The sequence below is a fragment of the Rattus norvegicus genome, chromosome 2 (assembly GCF_021556685.1).
Source record: "Rattus norvegicus strain SHRSP/BbbUtx chromosome 2, alternate assembly SHRSP_T2T, whole genome shotgun sequence".
Lineage (NCBI taxonomy): Eukaryota > Metazoa > Chordata > Mammalia > Rodentia > Muridae > Rattus > Rattus norvegicus.
This window is the reverse complement of record NC_141535.1, coordinates 199,052,398-199,063,129: the sequence shown is the minus strand read 5'-3', so window position 1 is coordinate 199,063,129 and position 10,732 is coordinate 199,052,398. Positions and strand designations below refer to the sequence as shown.

Genomic DNA, 10,732 nt, shown 5'->3' with positions numbered 1-10,732 from the left:
GTGAAACACAATGAAAAAGAGAAATGTCCCAATCCCTCTGTGAAATGCTGAAAAATCACAAGGGCCCTGCCCTCCTATCTAGCCTGATTATGTTTACAGCGAGCAGCGAGGGGGAACGGGGGAGTGGGGAAGTAAGTTGGATGTTCTGGGCTGTGCTATGCCTTATCCTCCTGAAGCCCTGCCACCTCCCACTTCTTTTCCTTCTTAACAGCTGACCCAAGGGGCCTAAACTTAGCAAGGGCGAGGTGTAGGAAACTAGATAGTGCATTCTCCAGTTGGATAGGAAGTACTGGGCTCAATGTGTTTAAGGTTAAGATTAATTCCGCACTTCCTCTAAATCTATTTTAAAAACACAGCAAAGGATGGCATATGCTGTCTTCTAACAAAAATGACACATGATCAAAGGGTAAACATGAGCTGCCTGTCAGACCCTCTGACCCCTGCCCTCACCCCTTGCCTGCGGAATCAGAAAAGGTATTTGACCATTAAAATCCGGCTGCTTCTGTTTATTAAGAAACTTCTGTAGTCAAAAAAAAAAAAAAACATTGAGCTCTATTGGACAATTAACTAGATTAAAACACCCCAAATCATACTTTATGTAGAGACCTCAACTTTATGTAGACATCATGGAGCACTCCACCCCAAAAATGTATGCAAATCTCTCCAGTTTTCTGTTTTGTTCAGCACTATCTTTAGGAGCAAGTTTCTTCACCTTGTTCATTCAATAGGGACTTATGGGGACAATAAACAGCTTTTTATCAATGACAAAAAAAAAAAAAAAGAAAGAAACTTCTGTAGTGACGGCAGCCAGAGGAATCACGGATCAGGAATGGTTGAACAGAGAGGAGTTGGGACACAGGAAAAGCCCAGGGACTCTGTTGCTAAACGTCTCCCACTGCAAGAGGGAATATGAGGTGGAAGTCTGAACCCTGATGCCTGGAAGCAGAAACCTACCTGCTGCCTGGGTGGGAGAAGCAAGCTTTCTCATCGCCAGTGACCATCCTCATTAATGCTGGCTTGTTATTATTCCCTGAGCTCTGCAAACAGGAGCTCCCATTCTGTTGACCCACTCATTGGGGCTGATTTAATTGAATTGAGAAGCAAAAATACCGGCTGCCAGGGAAGCCAGGATTGGGGCTCCTGGAGAATCTGGTTTCCTGGTGACACGCAAGTATGGCTTTCTCTAGCAGCAAGGTACAGAGGAAGAATTAACTTAGTCCCTGCATCACTCCACGTCTCTTCCAGTGTCCCCAACCACCATCCACACATCACCTCAATCAAGGTTGATGTCTCCCTAAGCTATGGTCCCTGCGATGTTTGTTTGGGTGCTTATTTGATGACCCACGGGCATAGGAGAAGTTGAAACTAACTTAAGATCTTTTCTGTATAGAGAAAATCACTCAGAAGTTTGCAGGTCACAGAGCCTAACAATTCTACATTCTAACTGGTACTCCAGGGTTCTTTTAAGGATAGTGGGAGGGTGGCAGCATCTGGGTGGAAAGTGTTATGTCTTTGAACTGGGTGCAAAGGTTAAAGCCCTTCCTGGTCATGTCTTCCCTCGCCGTTAGGATACTTCTAGAGTTCTTAAACCAAGTTGGGCTTTCTGCTCTGAACACCAAGGATGCTTATCTCTAGTGCTCAGGAAGACACCAAAGTTCTACTCTTGGGAGATTAGGAACAAATAGGAGGAGGTGGACCATGAACATGAAACCGAGTAAGTGACCAGAAGGAAAGCGTCATTAAAAAAAGGAAAGAAGGGAACACACTTCACAAATTCCAGGCAGATCTGTTGGACCAGATATAGAGGGAAGGAAGACTGAGGCCATGCAGGACTACGAACGTTCCTGGTAGGGAACAAGTCCAAAGGCTATGAGGCAGTAGCAAGCATGGCAAGTCCAAGGAACAGCAAGGAGACCAGCAGGGTGTGAACACAGAGAGCACCGAAGAGAGGCTCTCAGGCCCATGCAGGGTCAAACTCTGCAGGGCCTCCTGGTACAAAGCTGGCCTCATTCTGGTGTCATGGGTTTGATATTATCCTCCATGTGATGGAGGAGCAGTGGTGGACAGAAGGCCTTAAACAGGAGATGGCATGCTCTCTCTTTAAGTGGGGGAAGGGGAGCAGAAATAATGAGTGAGACCAGTTAGGAAGTGATTGTGGCACAGCAAAGATATTAACAGTGACAGCCACCCTGAGTGCTGCCCATGCTCCAGGCACTGTCCTGAGCTCTCTGTAGGCAGGACTTCATTCATTTTCCCTAATACACCTTTCAGAAGTTGAGACTAAATGGCCACAAAGGGTGGAACAGGCAACCTGATGAATTCACCACCATGAAACTTCTGCAGTAAAGTAAGGGGCGGATCCATTTAAGACAATGAGACACTTCCCTTTTATGTATCTCTATGTTTCTGAGGCAGGCCTAGAATTGAAATTATTCTGGCAATTCTTATTTAATTTTCGTCTTATTATGAGGGTATGTGAAGGAGGGTTTTATAGGCAAACACCAATGGGACATAGGAAACAGCAAAGGGGAAGGGAGAGAATGCTCCTGTTGCCTCTCATCTTAGTTAGGGTTTCTACAACTGTGATAAAACACCAGGACCAAAGCGATCGGGAGGAAAGCATTGATTTGGTTCATATATCCAGGGTCACAGTCTACTGGGGAACTCCAAAGCAGGAACTCAATCAGGGCAGGAACTTGGAGACAGGAGCTGATGCAGAGGTCGTGGAGTAGTGTTCTTACTGACTTGCGACCTCATAGTTTTCTCAGCCTACTTTCTTATAGCATCCAAGACCACCAGTCCAGGGGTGGTACTGCTCTGTGAGTGGGGCCCTTACATAAATTATCAACCAAAATAATACAACATAGTGTTGCTCACAGACAATTTTCTCAGTTGAAACTCCCTCTTCCAAAATGACTCTAGCTTATTTAAAGTTGACATAGAACTAGCCAAGACGCTTGACATAACAAAGCAGCAAACCATTGATTCAATAACTTCTTCCTTTGTTCATCCCCAAGATTTAAATATCACAAATAGGAAACATGCTACAGACTTAAAGTCCTATAGTCTTTACAAAATCAAACACTTTAAAACCACAGTCACTAAAAATCTAAAGTCTCTTGAAAACTCCAAACCTTCCAAAGCCTTTGATTTGGGGGGACTTGGGAGAAAGAGAATCTTGTCCCTAAGGAAGAGCTGGGTTTCAGTAGGGTAAGGACATGGAACATATGATCTGTGACAAACAAGAGTGGAAGAGGGTGGGTCTCATGGATGGGGATTCCAGAGGACCTCCTGGAATGGCTGGCAGAGAGCGCAGAAGTGGGAGGATGAGTCAGGGGTGGAAATAAAGGAAACGACCTGGGAGTGAGAGTCCACAGAAGGATGTGAGCTCACTTGGTTTTCATTGGGGGGTGGGGGGCAAGTATGACAGGGACAGAAAGCAGGAAACTAAACGGACTTATGGACCCAGACAGCACTTGGGCCTGGAAGCTGCTCTCTGCCCCAGTTCAGAGTTGTGGGTGCTATGAAACCCTCTGCCAACAGTTCCTCACCCTTCTGTCATTTATTAGGCACTAACTCTTTACATAAGTGAGGCACACATAATTTATGCTCCTGAAGCCACCAGATATTCTAAAACTTGCCCACAAACATAATTTATTAGTTTCAAAGCCAAGTTTTAGGTTGAATTCTTCCCAAGGCTTTCCAGATCTCCCTACTCTCGAGGTCCAAATTGATGAGTAAGCTCATCAAAGGACATGAACCTAAACTTAGCTTGGAAAACATTACCAACTAAATAGAATAACAAACAACAATGGGGCAGAATGAAACAAAATACTAGTAAGATATTTTCTGTTTCTCTAAGGTATCAATGACTTTGCCAACTATTTCCAGAAAAATCGAGGAACTCATGTAAGGATGGCGGTAATCCTGAAAATCTTTTGATATTTATTATCTGCACAAATAACTATGAGTTCATAACTATGAGTACGGCCATTCTTTGAATCTTTTTAAGACTTCTGAGGAGAAAGAAAGATACCTTCTATGCCAGCCCACCTAAAGGTTATCAGCTTCCCTGGGAACTATACCTCAACAAGGATGAGGGATGTGCCTCAAAGATAGAAGCCATCCCAAGGAAAGCTTCCCAACGATCTATCTTTTCTGCTCAACAGCACGCACTCTCTAAGGACTCATGCAATCTCGGTATGGCTTCATTGTTTCACTAGCTCTCTCCACACACAGTAACCTCATTCGGCCAGAAGCAGTCACTCACCTTAAACACATGCATCACACACACAGACTGCCTTTCTGTTTCTTTGACTTCATCTTGAAATTCTGGTTATTCTCTCCTTTCTCCTCTAGAGTGGGAGTAAGTAGTGTTCCAAAAGAAAAGGACTATTCTGATGAAAACTTTGTGAAATAATAATTAGGTCAGATATGGGAAGGAAATAAATACTTACAGGTGTCTGCTCTGTGTCAGGAAAACTCCAGTCCGCCTTGTCTGCATCTCATGCACTCCTCCCATCCCTCCTTTCCTAAAGCCTGCTTCCCATTCATGCACCCACTCTGACTACATGAGAAACTTGACTGAGCTTGAACAAATGATATGAGCAAGCTAATCACATTTATTATGAGGATGACAAAATAATCCTAAAATAGTGTAGCACCCAGTCTGGCAACGTCTTATCCCAAGAGGGCAAATTTCAACAGCAGAAGTCAAAAGCCCATTATTCATATCAAGGTCATCCATGCCTGGGCAGTAGCTTAGAGAATTGAGATAATTATATGCCATTGAATAATTATCTGTGTTGAAACAGTCTACATACCTGTAACATGTCAGTTTTACACCTTGGTGCAAGTTACCACAAGAATCTGTTACAAATTTCCCTGATGCCCAGAAGGACCAAAGAGTTTCCACTCAAGCCTCAGTCTCTCACTCAATGGCCACCTGGGCTTTCACCTGTTAGTATGTCATATTTTCAATGCACTTCTGTCCTTTGCTGTTTTGTCACATGATCTCAAGTTCCCCTTTACCAGTGGTTATCTTAGAGACCCCCAAAAGTAATAGACTAGACTAGGAAGAGAAAGGATCCCTCCAAATGATTGCGGGAACAAAATGCCACCCATTCCTTCCCACCCAGTTAGAGATGCCTAATTTGGGGACAGAACAGAGGAGGAAGCAGGTGTAATGAACTGCATCTTGTCTGTTGCCCATGCACTTTTGCTAATAGGATGTTCATGCAACATGGAGTCAGGGATATAGAGACAGTACTACCAACAAAAGGAGGACTACTGGGGGCTTCAAGGAAAGGTTTCCTCCCTAACAAAAAGGTGTATATATGATGCTAGCTCTTTAATGTTCCCCAGGGGTCCATGTGGCAGAGTCTCCACTATAAAGGGGAAATATAAAACCTATCTTTAAGAGGTAGAACCCGGGGTTGGGGATTTAGCTCAGTGGTAGAGCGCTTGCTCTGGGTTCAGTCCCCAGCTCCGGAAAAAAAAAAGAAAAAAGAAAAAAAAAGGGTAGAACCCAATGTGTCTTCAGGTCATTAAATGTATGCCCTGGAAGGGGGGAGTAAATCCCAAATCCTTTCCTCTTCTTTTTTTTGCATCACAGGCACAGGATGGATCATTTGTTCTGCTGCATATTTTTCAACATTGCCATCCAGCCAGGGGCCTAAAGCATAGATGAGAGCATCATGACTATGGGCCAAAGTAAACCTTTCTTCTCTTTATGAATGGATCCTCCCAGGTATTTGTCATAGTAATGGAAGCTGACTAACACCAAGTGCATAGGAAAAACTGCCCTTTCAATCTTTGAACATTGTCTTTGAAGGATACAATCCTTGTAACTGCTACAACATTTTTGTGCCCATGAAGGTAGAGCCAAAAAAATATGAAGGAAGCTGACCTGGAGTGCAATTAGCTTATCCTTGTCCATAATGAGGAACTAAATTATTTAATAGTGAAGTTATTTTTTTAGCAAGATATTGAATTATTTAGAGAAAAACTCAACTTCCAGTCTGTTATTCATTCTTCCCTCCAGTGTCTTTCACAGAGGACAGGGCTTAAGTGACAGGAACACATCTCTAAAGTGGCACTTGTGGTTCATGGCATATATGGATGTTTGGTTGGGAGGGTGGGGAAAATTATCCTTTAAGCAGCACCCTTCAATGACCTGCAAAAATGGACAAAATTTCCCAATAGCTGTGTTAATAAATAATAATTGCAGAGGACAAAAAGATGGTTCAGTAGACAAGAGTGCTCCTGTACAAGCATGAGGACCTGGGTTCAGGCCCTCACACAAAAGGCAGCCTTGGCCATGCATGCCCATAACCCCAGAGCTGGGTACAGACACAGGGTCTCAGGAGCTATTGGCCAGCCAATGTAGTCCAAAACAGTGACCTCCAGGTTCAGTGAGAGGCTGTGCTTTCAGTGAGTGAGGCCTAGTCTTATTAACAGCACCAATGTCTTCGTCTGGCCTCCACATTTCCTTACATGGCTGTGGGCATTTCCATGTGCACAAAGATGCATGACTCTCACACACAACGCACACCAAAAAAATAATGGAGATATGGTTAAGTGCTGTTGGCAACCTCAGCACCTTAAAACCCAGCACCACCCCCAGAAAACCAGGTTTCTCTACTTTGTAACAGCCTTTCAGTAGGAAGTTCATCCCATAGCTATGAACAATATATGAACCTCATTCTCAGGGAACAGAAATCATGGTAGAAATCAGAGCCAGAAAAAGGCAAAAATCCTCTAGCCAAAACATTTTAATATATAGACAAGAAAAGAAGTTGCCTGATCATAAATAAGATTCATAAGATGAACAAAATTTTCACTTTTTTATTTTGAAATAGTTTCCTCAATAGCCATTAGACCATCTACTTTTAAATGACAGCTTCTTTCTACCAGGTTCCTAGCATGTCGAATTCTCTTTGCAAATGTTTATTGAGTGATATGGAAGAAATCAACTCATGCATGCAAAACATGAAGTTGTCTGACTTCCCTATTGAATCCAGATGTCAATATGAAAAGAGATCGTAGGTTGATATCCCAGGCTACCATGCCTTGGAATTATCATCAGTATAAAACCACTCCTTCACATAAACTGAAATAATTACACTAAATCTGTGCTTGAGCCTTCCTCTAAACACATGAATATATGTTAATTAACCATATAGAAAGCTGTCTTCCTCCACCAAATCCTTCTACCCAATCACTGGAGAAATTTTCTGTCCCACCCCTCTGTGTGGTCAGTTTTCTAGTGCACTAGCAAAGTGCATTAAACCAGTCAAAAAAAGGAGAGGATTGTTTGGGCTCATGGTTTCTGAGATTACTGTCCATAGACTGCCAGTCTTTGTTCTAAAGTTCTCTGGTCTATAATGGGGCAGTGGCAAAGGAAGCCACTTACCTCACTGAAGTCAGTAGCAAAAGAGAAAGGAAGGAACATGCAACATCCCAATATCCCCTCAGGGTCATGCCCTCAGTGGCCTTGCTTTTGTTACTAGCTGTACTATCACTTAACCAATAATGAGACAGTATCCAGACCAAACAGACAACATTGAGGTACATTCAAGACCTAAATGGTGATGCTCTCCAATTCCAATGTGGAAGGATCCATGATGTGCCTTAAGCTATCTCAGTCTCCCATCTCAATACAGGAGACTATCAAGAGAAGAGTTCCAACCCAAACTCCAGTCCTGCCTTCTTCTCTTTCTCATTTCCCACATCCCTCACAAATCAAAAGTCCCAACAGCTCAAAGGAAGACTATGCCTAAACAAAATTCTCAGTTTTTTGTAAGCAACGTGGATCTATTTATTGCCAAAATGTGACACTTGAACTTTGGCAAGGTGAACTTGAGTGCTGGCATGAACTTAAGAAGTTTTGATAGATCCTGACTCAACATGACTTATAGAGGGAACAAAAGCCTTAAAATGATCCTGCACCTTTTAGTGACTATGTCCCTTTTCCAGTTCCATCCTGGGATGATTTTTTTTCCACATGAGTGAAAGGAGGCATTGAAATAAGATGTGAGGACAAATATTTTAGGAAGAATCAATAGGCTTGTTTAGACTAAGCAAAACCAGAAACTGTGCTGAAAAGAGGAAAGATGCCTTGAGACAATATGACACCCATGCACTTTTTACAGAAATAACAACCTCTGATGGGATTTGTGTAATCATTGGTTAGAATAACTTTTGTGTCTTTAGAGGAAAGGAGAAATAGAGGTGGATAATGTATTTGGTGAAAACATAGAAAGATTTTATAGCCAGAAAGGTAAGCCATTTCATTCACATAACAAAGATTGAGTTTTCAGCCAGGCTTAGCATCAAGGGCCACCATTAAATAATAACCTTCTTTGCTAGAAGCAAGTGTATAAATCAAAAATTTAAAAATCAGAAAGAAGAAGAATATTGACTCTGTTCTGTCTCCTTAATATTTTCCTGAGAGGTGTTCTTTTTTGTTAAAAGTAAATTTTTGTTAACAACCACCAAACATTAAAAAATGACAGCATCTCCAACCCTCTGAGACACGGGCTGGATTTACATTTCCATGTTTGAGAGATAATTTGTTGCTATTAAGATGGTAGAGTATAGCAAAATTTCCCAGCTTTCATCACTTAAACACAGCTCAACCTTTTCCATTCATAATGCTGGCACTAGATTGTTCTAATAATGCCAAAAGTTCTTGAAGAAGTTAGGGGGGGTGGAAAGCACAAAGAATAAAAGAGCAGAATCAATGAATGAATGCACATTAAATCATAAAAATGAAGCCCCAAACTGATGCTATTGTGACAGTAGAAAGCATTGGGTGTATGTTGAAATGAGACTCAACACCAAACAAAATAGAAATGGAATGACCTTTTCTCCAGAAAACTAGCTAAGTGATTAAGAAGAATCAGAACAACATGGCTAGTTTAAAAATGTAGTCCAAGTTGATCATATGTTTAAAACAGAAAAGAAATTGCTTGCAGATGTTTTGGTGGGTGAAAGACTGGAGTCTGCGTGACTCAGTTAGATGTTTTGAAAGGCAAACCTATGACACAGTTGGATGCTTTCAACTTCAACCATCCCTTGAAGAATCTCAAGAAACAGAAAGTGGACATAAAATCTGACTTTTATGGCCCTGATTAAAAATTATTTAACTATAATTTATTTAAAAGTAAGCTGGCAAGGCTGGGCTGAAGTGATGGCTCAATGAGTAGAAAGCTCAATCCCCAGAACCCACAGAAAGTCAGATGCTGTGGTATATCCAGAACATCCATGCCCCTACTGCAAAGTGGGAGCTAGAGACGGGAGAACCAAGTAAGCTTGGAGACCCTGGTTTACACAGGGGACCAAAAGACACATCAAACAAGGTAGAAGGTAAGGGCCAACAACCCAGGATGACTGGTGCATCACACACACACACACACACACACACACACACACACACACACAGAGAGAGAGAGAGAGAGAGAGAGAGAGAGAGAGAGAGAGAGAGAGCAAGAGGGGGTGGGAAGTAGGGAAAGGGAAAGAGGAAGAGGGAGAGGGAGAGGGTAGAGACACCAAACAGAGAGAGAGGAAGAAAGAGAATAAAATAATAAAATAATTTGGTGGAAAATGGTTCTCAACCTGTGGGTTCAACCCTTTGGGGTAAGAGGGTCAAGTGACCCTTTCACAGGGATCACCTAATACCATTAGAAAACAACACAGGTACTTACATGACAATTCATAACAATAGCTAAATTACAGTTATGAAGTAGCAATGAAAGTCATTTTATGTCTGGACTCACCAAAACATGAGGAACTATATCAAAGGGTCACAAAAGTAGCCTGGTTGAGAACCACTGTTTAAAATACATAAATATTCAATAAACAAACTCTGCCTTTCTGCATATTAAAATGTGTGATAAAGTCTAAAGTTCATTAATAAATGAAATTCACTTGAAATCAAAATGTACAAAGACTAACAAATTCAATACCCGTTAGCTGGTGCCCAAAGGGAACCTGTGTCACTAAGGTCTTCCTAACACTTGACTGAAAGTCAACAATGAGACTGATCTGCCTTGGACTTATATATTTTAAGTTCCTGTTGAGGAGTAAGAGAGCTGGAAAATGAGAGACATGAATACATCTTCACTGTAGTCAAGTAAGCAAAATCACTTTCATGTTCATGTTTATTCCCAAATAGCCAATATTGGTGAATAAAATTCTAGAAGCAACTGATGTTTGGTTAGCTCTCCATCACATGAATGTGTCCAGGAGATTTATAGTTGAAAAAAAGCAGTACTTAAAACATATCTATGAAAATTATAATTGCATAAACTACAAAGCTAAATTAAAAGCCCAAGTACTCTATGGACAATTCAGTTAGTACAATAGTGGTAACACAAAGATATCCATGTCCTCCTGCTCAGAATCTGTAACTATGTTGCCTTCTGTGGTGGTTTAAATGGGTTTTACCCCTATAGACTCGTGTGTTTAATGCTTGGCCAATGAAGAGTGGCACCATTAGGAGATGTGGCCTTACTGAAGTGGGTGTAGCCTTGTTGGAGGAAGTGCATCATTATAGAGGTGGGATTTGAAGTCTTATATATATTCTAAAGCTCTGCTCCATGTGGAAGATAATTTCTTCCTGGCTGCCTTTGGATTGAAATAGAACTCTCCAGTACCATGTCTGTCTACCTGAACACTGCCTTGCTTCCCACCATGACGATAATGAACTAAACTTCTGAATCTATAAGCC

The 10,732-nt window shown here is 41.7% G+C and overlaps 1 long non-coding RNA gene across 1 annotated transcript in view; it reads left to right on the top strand.

Moving 5' to 3' along the window:
- Positions 1 to 1,514: 1,514 nt before the first annotated feature.
- The window catches only part of LOC120100608 (uncharacterized), a 54,497-nt gene continuing 45,279 nt past the window's right edge, over positions 1,515 to 10,732 (top strand). The window contains exons 1-2 of the long non-coding RNA XR_015678277.1: positions 1,515 to 1,714; positions 5,615 to 5,749. This is a non-coding gene — a long non-coding RNA (uncharacterized LOC120100608). The remainder of the gene's footprint in view (positions 1,715 to 5,614; positions 5,750 to 10,732) is intronic.